At 36.4% G+C, this 21299-nt stretch overlaps 1 protein-coding gene across 4 annotated transcripts in view; it reads right to left on the bottom strand.

Moving 5' to 3' along the window:
- Nucleotides 1-21299, bottom strand: part of LOC113096483 (centrosomal protein of 95 kDa) — a 172494-nt gene that overhangs the window by 78717 nt on the left and 72478 nt on the right. The window lies entirely within an intron of this gene.

The raw sequence follows: 21299 nt of genomic DNA, 5'->3' as shown, positions 1-21299 counted from the left end.
TGTAGAATCCGTGCCCACGAATTCATAATCCGTGCGCACGCTTTCGCAATCCGTTCCGTCGGATTTGTAAACTGACGCGCATTTGTAGCTCCGCCCCCACCGGCAGATTCATTTCTGTTTATTAAACATTATTTTTCATAGTATTCAATTAGTCTTTGAGCGTTTATTTTACATTAATCACCAATAGGATAGGACACAACCGCCTGTGTTTTATGGCCAAAAAAATAAATGCTAAAAAGAAGAAGAAAATAAGGGTAAAAAGCAATACAAAACAAGTAATATGCCGGTTATGTTTTTATTCCTTTTCTCTCTAACTGAATGCAGTGTTATTTTTGGCCTCATTATTTAATAATAACATTAACAATGAAACATGCATCTAACTCCGGCAGGTGGGGTGGGGTGGATGGAGCTTAGTATAATAAAATCACAAAAATAAGTCTTCATGCATGTTAAGAAATAATTGTACACAAGCATGCTAAGCTATGGTTTACAAAATCTGAGCGCACGGACTGGAAATTAGTGGGCACGATTTGTTAAACCGAGGGAACAGTTTATGAATTTGTGAGTACGGTTTATAAACTGAGGGGACGGATTGCAAAACCGTCGCCACGGATTTATTTTTTTTCACCTACAGGTAACATACGTGGCCCCGTAGAATATCAACAGAGAAACAAAGAAAATAAAATTTAATGCCAAATGGCTGATGGGTCATGAATGGCTTGTGTTTGATCACAAGAATGTCGTAATGCTTTGTCAGGATTGCCGCATGTAAGTTACGAGAAAGAAAAAAAAAAAAAGCAAGCAATTTCGTGGTGGGAACTAATCATTTTAAATTTGAGTCAGTGTATATTTTGTTGTATGCATTGTACTTTATATGTGTTTTTCATGCCAACAATGTTAATAAAATGATCAAATTCATTCAGTGGCACTCATCATTTGTTATTTTTACCGAAAAAAAAAAATGGCTAGTGGAAATTATGATTGGCTGGTAACTTTAGAAAGGTACCATCCACATTGGCTGGTGATCAAAAAAGTTAATTTAGAACCCTGGTCATGGGTGTTTGTCCGGAACAGAATACCTATCACACGTGTGAAGTTTGGGGAAGATTGGACATTGCTTGCCTGAGTTACAGCAACCTTTTTCACTACATTATTAGCATGCTTTAGGACTTAGCTAAGTGTTGCTAGCATGTATTAGTATGTATCTAGTATGTTGCCAGCCTATTTAACACTTGTTTACACTTTTTAATATGTTCCTAGGAGTCTGTAATAGTGGTAACCATGTCACTTCCTGTTACCAGCAGGTGGCGCTATGACTATAACTGAATTTGGTCATGGGTGTTTGTCCGGAACAGAACACCTATCACACGTGTGAAGTTTGGGGAAAATAGTGAGAGTGATAGATAGTGAAGTGACATTCAGCCAAGTATGGTGACCCATACTCAGAATTTGTGCTCTGCGTTTAACCCATCCGAAATGTATGGTGACCCATACTCAGAATTTGTGCTCTGCGTTTAACCCATCCGAAATGCACACACACAGAGCAGTGAACACAAACACACACACTGTGAGCACACACCCGGAGCAGTGGGCAGCCATTTATGCTGCGGCGCCCGGGGAGCAGTTGGGGGTTCGATGCCTTGCTCAAGGGCACCTAAGTCGTGGCATTGAAGGTGGAGAGAGAGCTGTTCATGCACTCCCCCCACCTACAATTCCGTCCGGCCCGAGACTAGAACTCACAACCCTTCGATTGGGAGTCCAACCCTCTAACCATTAGGCCACGACTTCCCGGACATTGCTTGCCTTTTTTACAGCAACTTCCTTTTTCACTGCCTTAGTGGAATGCTTTAACACTTAGCTAAGTGTTGCCAGCATGTATTAGTATGTATCTCGTACGTTGCCAGCCTATTTAACACTTATTGATGCTTTTTAATATGTTCCTAGGAGTCCATAACAGTGTTAACCTTGTCACTTCCTGTTACCAGCAGGTGGCGCTATGACTATAACTGAATTTGTTCATGGGTGTTTGTTCAGAGCAGAACACCTATCACACATGTGAAGTTTGGGGAAAATCGGACATTGCTTGCCTTTTATACAGCAACTTCCTTTTTCACTGCCTTAGTATAGGTGGCGCTGTCGAGCCATTTTGCATCGAAATTCGCCAGGCCACCACGGACACGCCCTTTAATGAAAACTCAAAATCTTCGCAATTTAACTTCGCAAAGGCCTTTAGATTAGACATACCAAATTTGGTGTTGATCTGAATAAGTCTCTAGGAGGAGTTTGTTAAAATACAACTCATGGAAATGGCAAAAATGACACAAAATTTGCTCATAATATTAAAAATAACCGACTTCCTATTGGGTTTAGAATTTTGCTCCAAGAGTCTTTTTTGTAGGTATTAGAGAGTCACATGTGTGTACCGATTTTCATACATGTACGTGAAACATAGCTCGAGGCGCACACCGTTGAACGTGTATAGGTGGCGCTGTTGAGCCATTTTGCCACACCCAATGGAATATTGGCCACCAAATGTGGGCAGGTCAGTACTCTTTATCAAACATGTGAAGTTTGGGAAAGATCTGATATTTTATGCCTGAGTTATAACATCTTTTATTCCCATGGCGAGACATCAAACTTCGTCACGGCGCCATGGACACGCCTTTTAACCAAAACTCAAGATCTTCACAATTTAACATCGCACAGGCCTTTAGATTAGACTGACCACAAAAAAGACATTGATGTTGTAAAATTTCTAGGAGTAGTTCGTCGCAGTGTAAAATATGTCACTTCCTGTTGCCAATAGGTGGCGCTATGACTATAATTGAATATGGGCATGTCAATATGTTCAGGGTCGGAGTCTCATCAAACATGTGAAGTTTGGGGCAGATTGGACATTGTATGTCTGAGTTATAGCAACTTCCATTTTTCATGGCGAATCATTGAAATTCGCCAGGACGCCACAGATACGCCCTACAACGAAAACTCAAGAACTTCGCAATTTAACATCGCAAAGGCCTTTAGATTAGGCATACCAAATTTGGTGTTGATCTGAATTAATCTCTAGGAAGAGTTCGTTAAAATACAATGCATGGAAATGGCAAAAATGACAAAAAATTTGCTCATAAAATAAAAAATATCTGACTTCCTGTTGGGTTTACAATTTTGCTCCAGGGTCTTTTTTGTAGGTCTTGGTGTTACATGTGTGTACCGACTTTCATGAATGTACGTGAAACACAGCTCGAGGCGCACTCTGTTGTAATTTAACAGGTGGCGCTATCGAGCCATTTTGCCACACCCACTTCTGAAACCTATATCAGATGTACATTTTTGCCAGTCCTGATGCGTGTGCAAAGTTTTGTGAGTTTTTGGAGCATGTTTAGGCCCTCAAAAATGCGACTCATTACGGAGAAGAAGAAGAAATATAGCTGCAAGCAGCGATGGCGGGCTCAAGCCACCAATGCCATCGCCACCCCGGTGGCATCAGGTAAACTGTGCCCAGCGGGCACATGCATTCACAATATCCCTCTGGCAGTGAAGTTTTAAGGGATATGGCAGTTAAAGGGTTAATCCGAATCATCTAGACTTTAAAATCACATTCACATAACTATATATATATATATATATATATATATATATATATATATAAATAACTTTAGTAACACTTTACAATAAGATTTCATTTATAAACATTATGTTAACATGAATAATATTTATATAGCATTCATTCATGTCAGTTAATATTCCAAACTTAAACATTAAAACATTGTTTTATTGTGATTTTTTTCCAAGCACATTTTACCAATTCCAAACCATATCAATCTTAATAACTACCATTATTTTCTATTTAATCATTTAAGAGTGCTATACAATAGTCCAGGAAAGCTGGAAGAGAAAAACACCTTATATTCATGTGTGCAGAATTATTAGGCATGTTTTCTTTTACAGATGAAATGCGCTAAAAAAAGAGTTTTAACTCAAACTGTTTTAACTCAAAGTCGAAAATTATGAAATACCCATGAGAAATATCAAACACAAATGCAATACAGAAATGGATAAATTAAGACTTGACCATTGTACAAAAATGCTGTCAGGGTCATGAGGTCAGAAAAGAAGAAGAAAAAAACAGGTTAAGAAGAACTGACAAAAAGAATTGCAAAATAATTAGGAATTAATGTGAAGATTAATTTTTTGTCAATTTTGCAAGACAGACTTTCAGGAAAGGAGGTGGAATAAAAATGAGCTCCTAAATCTTAATTCCGGATTCAGGAAAATATATTCCTCAAACCATTGGACAAGAGGAGGTGGTGCTGGTCCTTCACGAGTCACTCTAATCTGTTCATAAAGCCTATATATAAAGTCTTAATATATAGTATTTCACAATACTTCATGGTATTCTAATTAAATCATTTTTTGGAATCTTAGATCTCTCAGAACCTGACACATTGTAATTCTGAGACTCCAGGAAAGTGGCAGTTCTGTAAAATGTTGGCACTGGAGACTAAATGCTCCCTGATAGTTTCACACCTAATTCACTTAACACACACACACACACACACACACACACACACACACACATTACCCACAGTGACAGAGGGACAGAGTGACATCAGATGTATGATAGTTTTTTAATTTTCTATCATCCATATAGTGTTGTATAGTCATGAAACTATGCATATTTCCTCAGAATGACTTGTCTTCTATGTGTATATTTTTTGAAGTGTTTAGAAGCTGCACTTAAAAAAAATAAAAGACATTTACTGGTTACTTTTTTACTGTTATTTCAAAAAATCACCATGACAAAACCATTCAAGCTATTCAAAATTAATTCGCACCTGTTCTGTAAGATAAATTCTTTAAACAGTGGTAAAAGAGGATGTGGTGCTGATCCTTCAAGAGTCACTCAAAACGTATCTGTCCATAAAGCCTATAAAGAATTATTCTTAATATACATTTCACAATACTTCAGCTTGTTATTCTAATTATGTGAGGGTTATTTTATCAGTAAAATACATAAAATACATATTATTTTTCTTTGAAAGATTTCTATAAATGATTTAAATCATACTTGTTTCTACAATTTAAAAGTAATCCTATAGCACCATCTGGTGGCCATTATTGGTACTAAGAATTGCAAGCTTGATTTATATGTTATGATAGTTTTAATTTTATGCTGGCTCTTGAAAATGATAAAGCTATGAAACTTACTGTGCTTCCTTCAAATGATGACTTCTACGTATATAAAAAATTATGAAGAGTTGTAATTAAAATTTTTAAAGATATAGTAAAATAACTATTGTATTTTTTTATGTTACTTTAATAAATCGCTATGGCCACACCATTTTAGGTGTCCTAAACCCATTCGCAATTTAACATCTTCAGTATATGGCTTCATGTTAAAACAGTTTGGTGTGAACTACTTGTGTCTTCTTGGAGGAGAATGAATTCATTTACAGGCTGAGTTTATCATAAATCCACAATAACATTTCTGAGTTCTGTATCAATCTGTGTTGTTGTTTGTTTATTTTAATTTTTTTATTTTTCATAGGAAGATAACTGACCCTTTACTGTCCTTTTTAATAAATGTGCTTATAAAACCAAGAACAAGCTATTTATAGCTGTATTTATAAACTGCTTACTAATGACTATTAATATTGGGACAAGGCTTTATAAAGCATGAACTGACTATTTACTAATGAGTGCAGTTATTATAAAGTGTTATTAATGCATTTGCTAATCTTAACAAATTAGACATTATTTTACAGTGTTATCAAATCCTTAAATGTTTTGTAAGTGTTTTGTAATGATTTTATTCACCTACAAGCATTTGTGAAAGTTCTGCTTGCATTACAGCTTAGTCTTGATCTGTGAGCTGAACAGATTTACTGTTACATCCATGAGATTATGTAAATTCAAATAAATATCATGTCACAGGATGTCAGAGGTCAGTATCAAATGAGTTTGAAATTATTATCTGCAGCACAAATAAGGTTTTTTAGGATTTTTTAAAAAAACCTAAAACTGTCAGAAAAGGATAAGGCCTAAGATTTCTATGTGAGTGGCTAAATTTATTTGTTTTTATAACTATAATGCATAAACTATGAAATTATACAAAATGTATAAAAAAGTACAACAGTTATTGTTTTCCAATGTTTTTTATTTAATTTATTTTTTGGGATTTACATAAAAACAAATTAGCCTACTGCAATCATTCTAAACAGCTTGAATAAAACCTGTTAATATTTATTATAGACCACTGTAACTGTGTATAATCTAAGAAACAAGTTTATTATGAAAATAAAAGTGTGTACACCAGATAAATTGGACGATAAAGAAATTGCTAACAATAGTATAATAGAGCATGTTTTAGGTTTTTAGGCGTTTAGATGCAGAAATGGACAAATCAAATGTAAAATAAAATGTAATTGATTTAATTAAATATAGATTAATTCTTGTTAGAGCAAAATAATAAATAAATACGTACACACATTAAAAAAGCCGCCAAGATGAATGAGTTTCCTTTTTTATATGTAGATTAAAATTGAAGACAGAAGCAGCTGGTATATGCGGTCACTTAATATTCAAATCCAGTAGATCCACTTCAGATTTATTTCTCAACAGTTTATGTCTACGTGGCTGTTTTCGTTTATATTCGCCAAGCTCAGTGTTAATTTCGTTGACTAAATATTTTCGTCATTATTTTCGTCACGAATATATTTTTGCTGACGAAAACGAAACGAAAACTAAAATAGAAGGCACTGATGGAGACTAAAACTATGACTTAATTGATTGACATTATCGTCAACGAATAAAGGACGAGACGAAAATAGACTGTGACGAAAATCAAATCAGCAGACGGGAGAGATGCGAGGAATGAGCAAAAGAACCGGCAAAACAGAACAGACTGCATGAGAGAAGAGAACCAATCAGAGCCTGACTTATTGAGACGTGAAGCGAAGGTTTTCAGTTTTTATGAGCTCCCGGGAAGTCGGCATTCGAAGAGGTGATAGGGACTTTAAGCAACAGCCTCTGGTGGAACGGCAACGCCATTCTGGCGTTGTATTGCGCCTGCGCGAATTTAACTGCTACTTTGTGACGTTCTAATTTAACGGTCTACTACGGGAGAACAGCTGATTTGCCAGAGTCGCTACAACGTGAGAGGTTAGGTAAATAAATGTTATGTTTTTAGACTTATTTACATCATACAATATTAAAAACTCCTCTTCTGACAAAAGATTGTCATTTAACGCCAAAAGCAATCCTTCTCTTGCTTTTTTAAATTATATAATGCTGCGTTGCGATGTTCTGTTTTACCGTTGCTTAGTGACTTTTACGTTCTTGGCTACAGCGGTGTGACGGCAAACTTCCGGTCGCTGTAGCCGTTCCATTCGCAGCTGTTGCTTAAAGTCCCTACTGTCTAAAAGAGCGACAAAATGTCCACAGCTCACTTCACGTTTGACGACGAACAAAACAAAACAAAGTGTAAAGCACGCAGAGCGCTCATTCGTGGCAAGAACACAACCAATTTGAAAAGACATTTACAGACGAGCCACCCGGACATTTTCTCAAATGTAATTTTACAACGATGTTCTTTTGTTTATTGAGCTAAGCAAAATTGGAATAGTGCAGTGCGTAGATGTTGTAGCATTAAATATTACGAACTGAAAAGAACTGTAAAATAGCCCCTTCTTCAAATAAGATGCGAGCACAATACTAATACGTAATATCATGATAAATACATTTGATTAATACTAATGTTTAGTATATTTTATAATGTTCTACTTGTTGACAATATCACAAATATTTCTATATTAGTCATGTGAAACATGAATGTTCACATCCTATCATTATACATACAAATCTAGCAATATTGTAGTATTTAAAACATACAATATTGCTAGACAAATGAATACCTTATAAAATCTTGTTACTTTTTTTATCCACCTAGCTGCCAACTTATTAAATATTTACTTTAAATGTATGCACTTATTGTTCAGCTCAGCTGTAAGCTTTAAGGTCCTGGACCTAACTTTATTTTTCTTTTATTGATGGTCAATTGGCAGCTAGTTATTGTTTACATTATCATGACAGTGTTTGTTGCTGCATAAAAGCTTTTGAATCGAAATAAAGACACAGTTGTGTTGAAATAAAGTTGAATTTGTGTTTTATATATTTTGGTTAAGTTTGTTTCCTATACCAGTTGTAAAAAATTGTCTAGTAAATCTGTTATTGATTTTAGTCTTATTTTAGTCGACTAAAATACCAAGCAATTTTAGTCGACTAAAATACCAAGCAATTTTAGTCGACTAAAATAAGACTAAAATTAAAACAAATCAGATGACTAAAACTTGACTAAAACTAAAAAGAATTATAGTCAAAAGACTAAGACTAAAACTAAATTAAAATTTCGTGTCAAAATTAACACTGGCCAAGCTATTATGTATTTCGAAATAATCTTGTCCGTGATGTGTTCGTTCTTACGACGAAAGGCAGAATCCTGCAGCTCGAGAGATACATGTTATTCTGCCAGTCGCGCTTTCAAATAGTCTTGCACACTTAAACGGGTCACAAACACCTGCATTTAGCTCGTGTTGTGTTATAATGGGTGTATTGTGTGCATTTATGACGATATTCTATTTGAAAAAGCTCTTAAACAAGAATAAATTCGTTTGTTTTGAACTTGTGACACTGTGCGCGCTGATCGGAGGCAGTGATTTCAGATAGGCAGCCGCGAATATTTCATTTTCACACAAACAGTTCAAAAACATCTGAATTTAGCTCCAGGTGTGTTCTAATTGGTGAATTGTGTAATATCGCTTTAATATTTTAATTTTAAAAGCTATAAAACAAGAATAAACTCGTTTTCTCTGAGCTCATCATTCCACACGCTCCTGCTCAGAGCGTGATTCATCTCTCGTGTTTCTCATGTATCACTGACCACACATCAATTATTAATGAGCCCTGACCTGGTAATAATCATATATGTTGGTTTAGCTTGTCAGTGTGAATTAAATCCAAGTATTTATTTGTATTTTAACCGATTTAAAAATGAAACTAAAAGAGAGTCTCCTCCCTTTCAGTCGAATTTCCCTTTCAGGAATTGCACCTGTAGGGGCGCATTTTCTCTCAGACAATGTAAGTCTCAGCACATAATACTCAAACAGATGGACAGAGTGAGATGAGATGTCTGACAGTTTTTTAATTTTCTGTTATCCATACAGTGTTGTAAAGTCGTGAAACTATCCATATTTACTCAGAATGACTTTTTTTCTGTATGAAAAAAGGTTTTGAAGTGTTTGGAATTTAAAAATGCAGGACAATTAATAATTCCATTTTTACTGTCATTTAAAAAAATCACCACGACAAAACCGTTCAAGCTATCCAAAATCCTTTGGCAATTTAAGTTGTTTAAAATGTTTTGGCATCATGTAGACAAAGTTTGGTGTGTTTAGTGTTACTCTCCTCTGAGCAGTATGCATTAATTCACAGCTAAATGTAAAAAAAAATCCACATTCAAATCAAAATAGCTGACTTCCTGTTGATCGTAGCTGATGACTGTGAATTAGAAAGTTGTCCGTCTTGATAAGAACAATTTTTGTACCGAGTTTGGTGTCTGTAGCTAAAACTAACCCCCCCACTTTTGACAAAAGGTGGCGCTATAGAGTGCCTCTTCCACGCCCTCTTATGAACTTTTGCCAGTGTCTAGTTATCATAAATACTGATATGTGTTCTGAATTTCATGAAATTCTAAGTATGTTATATGCCTTAAAATCACCTGAGAAGTATTCAAGTTTGACATGTTGCCACGGCAACAATATTTTTAGATATCAATATCCCCCTAGCAGATTAATATAGGCTGTGTTTTAACATTATTCTGATGAAGTTTGAAGCAAATCGAGTAAAAATAAGATGCTGAATACAAAGCATTTTGAAAATGACACACTTCCTGCTGCCAGTTGGTGGCGCTATAACTTTGACTCCTAATAGTCACATATATGCGATCGACATCATACAAAGAATAATCTGATGAAGTTTGATTAAAATCAGGAAATGTATGTGGATGGTATTAGACACTTCCTGTTTCTCATTTCTCGCCATAATTTCAACGCCTCGCCACGAGCAAACCGTTTGAGATATCAAAAATCCCCTGGCAATTTTTCATCCCCAGTGTCTTGAGATCATGTTGACCGAGTTTGGCGGCAATCGAGTAAAAAACCTATGACAAGTATTTCAAATTCCAGAGCATGCACTTTTTACATAACTCTAAATAGCTGACTTCCTGTTGGGCGGAGCCTATGACATGCAATACACAAGTTGTTCGGCACGATGAGATCTATATGTGTACTGAGTTTCATATTAATACGTGCAAGTATGTGTGAGCTATACATCAACATTTATGACTGTGTTCCAGGGGGCGCTGTAGAGCCCCTGGTCCACGCCCGTGTCCCAGCCTCTGCAGGCTCCTAAAGGCCACAGATTCCAAAGTGTGCGCAAACTTTCAAGAGTTTTTGAGTATGTTAAGGACCCCAAAAGCCCCCACAACTTTGACGACAAATATGAATAATAAACCCCAAATAGCCAACTTCCTATTGGGCGGAGCCTATGATATGCAATACGAAAGTTGTTTGTATTGATGAGTTCTATATGTGTACCGAGTTTCGTACGTCTACGTGCATGTATGATATATGGCCCTCCATATTCCAGGGGGCGCTGTAGAGCCCCTGTGCCACGCCCGTGTATCAGTCTCTGCCCGGCCCTAATGGCCGCAGGTTCCAATGTGTGTGCCAATTTTCAAGACTTTTTAAGCATGTTAAGGGCCCCAAAAGCCCCCGAAACCTTGAAGAAAAATAATAATAATAAATAATAATAATAATAATAATAATAATAATAACAAATAATCCTAAGGAAAACAATAGGGCTCAAGCCTGGAGGGCGAGAGCCCTATTGTTTTCCTTAGGATTATTTGTATATTATAAATATAGCTGCAAGCAGCGATGGCGGGCTCAAGCCATCAGTGCAACGCCACCCCTGTGGCATCAGGTAAACTGTTCCAAGCGGGCACATGCATTCACAATAGCCCTCTGGCAGTCAGGTTTTAAGGGATACGGCAGTTAAAGGGTTGATCCGAATCATCTAGACTTTGAAATCACATTAACAGAACAATATATATAACTTTAGTAACACATTTTTCAATCTGAGTTAAACCTCTTTTTTGGGCTTATTTTACCAGTAAAGGAAAAAATGCCTAATAATCCTTCACACCTGAATTTAAGGAGTTTTGTTTTTCTCTTCCAGGCTTCATGGTCAACTACATATATATCACATTCATTGCTTTCTATAGTGCAGCTCAACCAATTCTCATCCCATTTGTCCATATTTGTGATATCACAAAACACGGACAATATTTGTTGTAGTCCAAACAATTTGTTCATTATAGTTTTTAAAAAGTGTTTTTTGTTAAATAAAATATCTCCTTTTGAATTGGACTTTCAGCTTAGTAACTTTGCAGAACTTTTTTTATGCAGAAACAACAACATTACAGTATAACTAAAGTTGAAAAAGTGAAAAATAATAATAGCCCTCCTTTAATAGGCATTATTAAGCAGTTCATATATACAGCTATAAATGTTTTGTTCTTGAGCTATAAAATTCAATCATTGTATTTTCATACTTTAAGTATAACAACGTTATTCTAGTTGTCAGCAGGGGCGTTGCACACGATCCCAGGCCTTATGCATTGGCAGTCCTAATGGTGAGTCCTGTGTGAGCTCATCTAAAGCGAAGACTATTTATACATTTAAAGAATTCACAAATGAGATTTAAAGGGACATTCATCTACCAAACTAAAAAGTCAAACACAACACAGAGGGATACAGAACACAGAAATATTTTTTCAAGATGGATAAAATGAAACCGTACAGCTGTACACTTGATTTTTTTATATATTTTTTTATATATTTTTTTTCCAGCAGTGACTTTATGATTCTGAGATACATCTTTTCACACTGAGGACATTTGAGGGACTCAAACACAACTATTTAAAAAGATTCAAACATTCACTGATGCTCCAGAAGGAAACAAGATGCATTAAGAGCTGACTTCCTGTTGGGTTTACAATTTTGCTCCAGGGTCTTTCCAGGGATTCTGCAAGGGGTGCCCAAACTTTCGATCCCCACTGTATGTATATATATATATATATATATATATACACGTATACATGTGTCTGTGTGTGTATTGGCTTTCCAATGCCGTTGATAGTAGGGGTTAGCAAGTTTAAAACGCGTACAGAGTCCATGCAGACGGATGTAGATGCATAACAAATGTCTTTCTTTACTTGAACTCCATTAAAAATTATCTCAAACTTCTTGTGTCCTCTCCTTGTTCAAATGTACACACAAAGCCATACCTTATGGACTGCATACAACCAGAATCCACCTGGAGAGCAAGTCTGCAGTGCACTCAAAAACTGTGCTTCCCAAATACCAATACACACAAACTTGCTGCTCAGGTGCTCTAATTAAACATAGCCCCAGCACCACCCAGTGGACAAAACCTTTACCATCCCCAAAATAGCTCCTACTATACATACATATATAAAACTGTCCCTTTACTCTCCTTTTTAATATATGTCCTTATAAAACAAGAAAAAGTTATTTATAGCTGTATTTATAAGCTGCTTACTAATGACTATTAAAGTTGGGACAAGGCTTTATAAAGCATGAACTGACTATTTACTAATGAGTATAGTTATTATAAAGTGTTACCAATGCATTTACTAATGTTAGCGAAGACATTATTTTACAGTGTTATCAAATCCTTAAATGATTTATAAGTGTTTTGTCATGATTTTATTGACCTATAAGCATTTGTGAAAGTTCTGCTTGCATTACAGCTTAGTCTTCATCTCTGAGCTGAACAGATTTACTGTTACATCCATGACATTATGTACATTCGAATAAATATCATGTCACAGGATGTCATAGGTCAGAATCAAATGAGTTTGAAATTATTATTTGCAGCACAAATAAGGTTTTTTAGGATTTTTAAAAATCCCTAAAACTGTCAGAAAAGGATAAGGCTTAAGATATTTCTATGTGAGTGGCTAAATTTATTTTTGTTTTTATAAATGTAATACATAAACTATGAAATTATACAAAATGTATAAAAAAGTAAATAAATAAATACGCACACATTAAAAAAAGCAGCCAAGACGAATGAGTTTCCTTTTTTATATGTATAGATTAAAACTGAAGACAGAAGCAGCTGGTAAATGCGTCACTTAATATTCAAACCCAGTAGATCCATTTATTTCTCAACAGTTTATGTTCACGTGGCTGTTGTCGTTTATATTAGCCAGGCTATTATGTATTTTGAAATAATCTTGTCCGTGAGGTGTTTGCTCGTACGACGAAAGGCAGAATCCTGCAGCTCGAGAGATATGTTATTCTGCCAGACACGCTTTGAAATAGTCTTTCACACTTAAATGGGTCACAAACACCTGCATTTAGCTCTTGTTGTGTTATAATGGGTGTATTGTGTGCATTTGTGGTAATATTTTATTTGAAAAAGCTCTTAAACAAGAATAAATTCGTTAGTTTTGAGCTCGACACTGTACGTGCTGATCGGAGGTGGTGATTTCAGATAGGCAGCCGCAAATATTTCATTTTCACACAAACAGTTAAAAAACATCTGAATTTAGCTCTTGGTGTGTTCTAATTGGTGAATTGTGTGATATCGCTGTAATATTTAATTTTTAATAGTTATAAAACAAGAATAAGCTCGTTTTTTTCTGAGCTCGTCATTCCACACACTCATGCTCAGAGCGGTGATTCATCTCTCGTATTTCTCAGGTATCACTGACCACACATCAATTATTGATGAGCCCTGACCCGGTAATAATCATATATGTTGGTTTAGTTAAATCTAAGTATTTATTTTTATTTTAACCAATTTAAAAGTGAAACGAAAAGTCCGGGAATTGCACCTGTAGGGGCGCTATTTCTCTCAGACAATGGAAGTCTTAAGCGCACACACACTCAAACAGAGTGAGATGAGATGTCTGACAGTTATTTTAATTTTCTGTTATCCATACAGTGTTGTAAAGTCATGAAACTATGCATATTTCCTCAGAATGACTTTTTTTTTCTGTATGAAAAAAGGTTTTGAAGTGTTTGGAATTTAAAAATGCAGGAAAATTAATAATTCTATTTTTACTGTCATTTAAAAATATCACCACGACAAAACCGTTCAAGCTATCCAAAATCCATTGGCAATTTAAGTTCCTCAATGTTTTGGCATCATGTAGACAAAGTTTGGTGTGTATAGTGTTACTCTTCTCTGAGAAGTATGCATTAATTCACAGCTAAATGTAAAAAAATCCACATTCAAATCAAAATAGCCGACTTCCTGTTGGTCGTAGCTGATGACTGTGAATTAGAAAGTTGTCCGTCTTGATAAGAAAATTTTTTGTACCTAGTTTGGTGTCTGTAGCTAAAACTAACCCCCCCACTTTTGACAAAAGGTGGCGCTATAGAGTGCCTTTTCCACGCCCTCTTATGAACTTTTGCCAGTGTCTAGTTATCATAAATACTGATACGTGTTCTGAGTTTGATGAAATTCTAAGCATGTTATATGCCTCAAAATCACCTGAGAAGTATTCCAGTTTGACATGTTGCCACGGCAACAATATTTCTAGATATCAATATCCCCCCAGCAGATTTATATCGGCTGTGTTTTAACATTATTCTGATAAAGTTTGAAGCAAATCGAGTAAAAATGAGATGCTGAATTCAAAGTATTTTGAAAATGACACACTTCCTGCTGCCAGTTGGTGGCGCTATAACTTTGACTCCTAATAGTCACATATATGCGATCGACATCATACAATGAATAATCTGATGAAGTTTGATTAAAATCAGGAAATGTATGTGGATGGTATTAGACACTTCCTGTTTCTCAATTCTCTTCATAATTTCAACGCATCGCCACGAGCAAACCATTCGAGATATCAAAAATCCTCTGGCAATTTTTCATCCCCAATGTCTTGAGATCATGTTGACCAAGTTTGGTGGCAATCGAGTAAAAAACCTATGACAAGTATATCAAATTCCAGAGCATGCGCTTTTTACATAACTCTAAATAGCTGACTTCCTGTTGGGCGTAGCCTATGACATGCAATACGCAAGTTGTTTGCCACAATGAGATCTATATGTGTACTGAGTTTCATATTAATTCGTGCAAGTATATGTGAGCTATACATCAACATTTCTGACTGTGTTCCACTGGGTCCCAGCCTCTGCAGGCTCCTTAAGGCCACAGATTCCAAAGTGTGCGCAAATTTTCAAGAGTTTTTGAGTATGTTAAGGACCCCAAAAGGCCCCACAACTTTGACGACAAATATGAATAATAAACCCCAAATAGCTAACTTCCTGTTGGGCGGAGCCTATGATATGCAATACGAAAGTTGTTTGTATTGATGAGTTCTATATGTGTACCGAGTTTTGTACGTCTACGTCCAAGTATGTATGATATATGGCCCTCCATATTCCAGGGGGCGCTGTAGAGCCCCTGTGCCACGCCTGTGTATCAGTCTCTGCCTGGCCCTAATGGCCACAGGTTCCAAGGTGTGTGCCAATTTTCAAGACTTTTTAAGGATGTTAAGGGCCCCAAAAGCCCCTGAATTCTTGAAGAAAAATAATAATAATAAATAATAATAATAATAATAACAAATAATCCTAAGGAAAACAATAGGGCTCTCACACTGCAGTGCTCGGGCCCTAATAATAATTCTAATAATTAAAGCTGCAAGCAGCGATGAACGGGCCCTCGCACCCGGGCTCACCACCACCCGGTGCCCATAGGAGGAACCGTGAACGTTGGTCCATATGCTTATAAAATAGTAAATATTTTTGCCATTTCCTGCTGCCAACAGGTGGCGTTATGATTATAACTGAATATCGCCATGTAAATGTCTTTAGGCCAGGACTCTTACCAAACATGCAAAGTTTCAGGCAGATCAGACATCTCATGTTTAAGTTACTATGAAATAAGTCATTCCTGTTGCCAGCAGGTGGCGCTATACTTATAATTGAATATTGGCCTTTAGTTGTGTTCAGGCCAGGACTCTTATAAAACATGTGAAGTTTGGGTCAGATTGGGAATTGTATGCATGAGTTACAACCACTTCCTGTTTCATAGTATTAATAGCATCCTTTAGCACATAGTAAGTGTTGTTAGAATGTTTGAAAATATTTCTAGCATGATTAGCACACAATGGTAAATTTTATTGTGTTGCAAATAGTGCATACAATTTTTAAACATGACACTTCCTGTTGCCAGCAGGTGGCGCTATGACTATAACCGAATCTGGGCATGTTGATGTATTCAGGACAGGACCCTTGTCAAACGTGTGAAGTTTGGGGCAGATCGGACATTGCTAGCTTGAGTTACAACAACTTCCTTATTCAATGCCATAGTTGCATGCTTTAACACTTAGCTAAGTATTGCTTGCATGTTTTATTATGCTTCTAGCATGTTGCCAGCCTATTTAACACTTTTTGACAGTTTTTAATTTATTTTTAGGAGTTCAGAACAGTGTTAACCTTGTCACTTCCTGTTACCAGCAGGTGACGCTATGACTATAACTGAATTCGGTCATGGGTGTTTGTCCGGAACAGAACACCTATCACACGTGTGAAGTTTGGGGAAGATCGGACATTGCTTGCCTGAGTTACAGCAACTTCCTTTTTCACTAAATTATTAGCATGCTTTAACACTTAGCTAAATGTTGCTAGCATGTATTAGTATGTATCTAGTATGTTGCCAGCCTATTTAACACTTGTTTACACTTTTTAATATGTTCCTAGGAGTCTGTAATAGTGTTAAACATGCCACTTCCTGTTACCAGCAGGTGGCGCTATGACTATAACTGAATACCGGCATGCTGATGTGTTCAGTACGGGACTCTTGTCAAACGTGTGAAGTTTGGGGCAGATCGGACATTGCTAGCATGAGTTACAACAACTTCCTTATTCAATGCCATAGTTGCATGCTTTAGCACTTAGCTAAGTGTTGCTATCATGTATTAGTATGTATCTAGTATGTTGCCAGCCTATTTAACACTTGTTGATGCTTTTTAATATGTTCCTAGGAGTCCATAATGTTAACCTTGTCACTTCCTGTTAACAGCAGGTGGCGCTATGACTATAAGTGAAACAGAACACCTATCACATGTGTGAAGTTTGGGGAAGATCGGACATTGCTTGCCTGAGTTACAGCAACTTCCTTTTTCACTAAATTAGTAGCATGCTTTAACACTTAGCTAAGTGTTTCTAGCATGTATTAAAATGTATCTAGTATGTTGCCAGCCTATTTAACACTTGTTTACACTTTTTAATATGTTCCTAGGAGTCTGTAATAGTGTTAACCATGTCACTTCCTGTTACCAGCAGGTGGCGCTATGACTATAACTGAATTTGGTCATGTTTATTTGTTCAGGACAGAACACCAATCACACGTGTGAAGTTTGGGGAAGATCGGACATTGCTTGCCTTTTTAACAGCAACTTCCTTTTTCACTGCCTTAGTAGAATACTTTAATACTTAGCTAATTGTTGCTAGCATCTTTCTTTATGTTTCTAGCATGCTGCCAGCCTATTTAACACTTTTTGACACTTTTTAATTTGTTCATAGGAGTCCATAACAGTGTTAACCTTGTCACTTCCTGTTACCAGCAGGTGGCGCTATGACTATAACTGAATTTGGTCATGGGTGTTTGTTCAGAACAGAACACCTATCACACGTGTGAAGTTTGGGGAAGCTGGGACATTGCTTGCCTGAGTTACAGAAACTTCTTTTTTCACTGCCTTAGTAGAATGCTTTAACACTTAGCTAAGTGTTGCTAGCATGTTTTATTATGTTTCTAGCATGTTGCCAGCCTATCTAACACTTTTTGACACTTTTTAATTTGTTCCTAGGAGTCCATAACAGTGTTAACCTTGTCACTTCCTGTTACCAGCAGGTGGTGCTATGACTATAACTGAATTTGGTCATGGGTGTTTGTTCAGAACAGAACACCTATCACACGTGTGAAGTTTGGGGAAGATCGGACATTGCTTGCCTGAGTTACAGCAACTTCCTTTTTCACTACATTAGTAGCATGCTTTAGCACTTAGCTAAGTGTTGCTAGCATGTCTTAGTATGTATCTAGTATGTTGCCAGCCTATTCAACACTTGTTGATGCTTTTTAATATGTTTCTAGGAGTCCATAACAGTGTTAACCTTGTCACTTCCTGTTACCAGCAGGTGGCGCTATGACTATAACTGAATTTGGTAATTGGTGTTTGTTCAGGACAGAACACCTATCACATGTGTGAAGTTTGGGGAAGATCGGACATTGCTTGGCTGAGTTACAGCAACTTCCTGTTTCACGGCGAAACATCGAACTTTGTCAGGCCGCCAGGTACACACTCCTTTACGAAAACTCAAAACCTTCGCAATTTAACATCACAAAGGTCTTATGGTGACCCTCACCAAATTTTTTACATTATTAGCATGCTTTAACACTTAGCTAATGTTGCTAGCACGTATTAGTATGTATCTAGTATGTTGCCAGCCTATTTAACACTTGTTTACACTTTTTAATATGTTCCTAGGAGTCTGTAATAGTGTTAACCAGGTCACTTCCTGTTACCACCAGGTGGCGCTATGACTATAACTGTATCTGGTCATGGGTGTTTGTTCGGAACAGAAAACCTATCACACGTGTGCAGTTTGGGGAAGATCGGACATTGCTTGCCTTAGTTACAGCAACTTTCTTTTTCACTACATTATTAGCAATGCGCTAACACTTAGCTAATGTGGCCAGCTGTTTAGACTTTTGTGGCCAGCTGTTTAGACATTAACCCTCTGAGTTCTAGGGGGTTTTAGGGGCCTGGAGAAGTTTTGACATGCCCTGACTTTTGTGCTTTTTTTTCAGTTGCTTCTAAACATATAAATGGCTAAAGTCTGAAAACACTGTATTCAAGTATTCAAGTTCACCAAATGGACTACAATAATATGTAAATAGCATGTATGTACACGATTTTGTTTTTGAGAAAACGTTTATGCGTGGTTAGTGAAAAACTAACATTTTGAAGTCACTGAAATAAGTGCATAAAACAAATACACAACATTTGTTCACAAGACTGTCAAACCTGGAGCTTGTAGCCTAGAATTTTTGCTTCAAAATGATGTGAAAATCATCTTGTTTACTCAATCACAGAAAAAAACAATAGATTCTTTAACATTTTCTAAGACCCTTTTTGTTTGTAAAGGGCATATGCAAGTAGGCATCAACTATCATGAATATTATTTTGATTTACACCTCAGAAGACAAAGGCCCGCATTATGAGCCTTTCAGTCAGGAATTTTTAGCAACAATACTCCAGTCACACATCAGAAATCCTTCTAATATTCAGATTTTCTACTAAAAAAAAAAAAAAAACATTATTATTATTATTAGTAGTAGTAGTAGTAGTAGTAGTAGTAATGTTGTAAAGAGCTGAGAATTTTTTTTTTCTTTTTTTTTTTTTATAAATTGAAAGAACAGCATTGTTTGTAACATTTATCATATTAATCGTTTTATCACGTGTGTGCTAAATAAAAGTTTTAATCTCTATATATACTGACTCCAAGCTTTTGAAGGGTATAGTGTGTATATTGTTCAACTTGTTAAAATTTTGCTTTGATCACAGGAATAATTAAACTGTGAAATATATTCAAACAAAGCAGTTATTTTAAATAGTAAAAATATCAAACAATATTACTGCTTTAGCAATCTGATCTTGACTGGTATTCTGTAAGGTTGAAATATATAAATGAACATCACATAACTAGCATTTCCAAAGAGTATATTGTTTATGAGTTCTAAATGATAAACTAGATTATTAACATCAGTGTGATGGATACTAGTAGTTCAGTAGAACATTTAGATGATGTAAATTAAACTTCATAATGTTTCACGTAATTATACATTTAGAAAGGAATTTTAGTTTGGAAGAAGTCTAACAAGTAAAATGTGTACACGTTATGTGAAACCTTATGGTCTCTGCTAGATTAAGCACTTCATTCTTTTTTTCTGAGGAAATCCAAAACTCAAATCCTGAGGTAATCCTCAGCGTGTATTTTTGAGGTGAATTATTTCTTATTCCTCTCAGCGTGAAGCAAACAGTAAAATAAAAAATAAAAAATAAAAAAAGTCTTGTTGCTTTGTGTTCTGTGTGGACATTTACAAGCCGCAAACTTCACGTGGAAAATTTTATTCTCAATAGCACATGGGCATGGCCGCATTAGATATAATGAAGGGAGACATGAAAGATGGACATCACATTGTTTTCATATAGATTACTTTATCACAGAATATTTGTTTTTGGTAGCACTTGCTTAGTTTAAAATGTAGTCATGTCAAGCTTTCTATAGATTTATCTCGCATGTCTCTTTGTTGACTATTCACTGAGTTAGTTTATTTTAAATCACATTGTCCATCCCTAGTTGTGTCTCACCCTCCAGTCGACGTTGAGCTTTGAGTGGGGGGGACTCATAAGCCTCAGTTGGGAGGCACCCTCAATCAGCTGACACTGGCCTAGGGCCCATGTACTGGGAGGGCAGCTTTTGCCCTTGCACTGAAGTGCAGGACCTGGGCTCCTTTGGAACCAGGGTGGAGGATGCCATGTCATCCGCTGCTTCTGTTCCATGTGCTGGGTCAGAAGCTGAGGATGAGAATGCTTCTCCAGTGACACGAATTAATGAGGAAATTCTGAATATCCTCTTGGATACTGTGGCTGAGATGGGCCTGGAATAGTCAGCCCAAAAAACTGCCTATGAAGAAGTAAATGGATGGCTCCTATCTGCATGTGGGCCACCAATTAGCCATCCCTGGTGCTATTCTTTCTCAAGCTAACTGACGAGCTCACCTTAGCATGCCCCCCCCCCCCCCCCCACTCACCCAGAGACCATGACCAGGAAACTCACCACTTATCTGTGGTCGAATGACATACGGTCACATTAAAAACAAAAATACAATGGCATCCAACAGGACCATAAATAGGGCCGGGACTTTAACGCGTTAATTGAGATTACACAAAAAAATTACGCGTTAATTAAGATGAATTAATTACATTAATTTACAATTAATTTTTTTTTGTTATTTTTAATAACTTATTTTTGCACCGCGGAACGTTTCTCACTGTATGAGTTTCGGCGGATCGATTATACTGGAGCACCAACTAGCGTTCATGACTTCAGACAACAAACCACAGTGAA

The sequence above is a fragment of the Carassius auratus genome, unplaced genomic scaffold (genome assembly GCF_003368295.1).
Source record: "Carassius auratus strain Wakin unplaced genomic scaffold, ASM336829v1 scaf_tig00215944, whole genome shotgun sequence".
In the NCBI taxonomy this organism is placed as follows: domain Eukaryota; kingdom Metazoa; phylum Chordata; class Actinopteri; order Cypriniformes; family Cyprinidae; genus Carassius; species Carassius auratus.
This window is presented reverse-complemented; position numbering and strand designations above follow the sequence as displayed.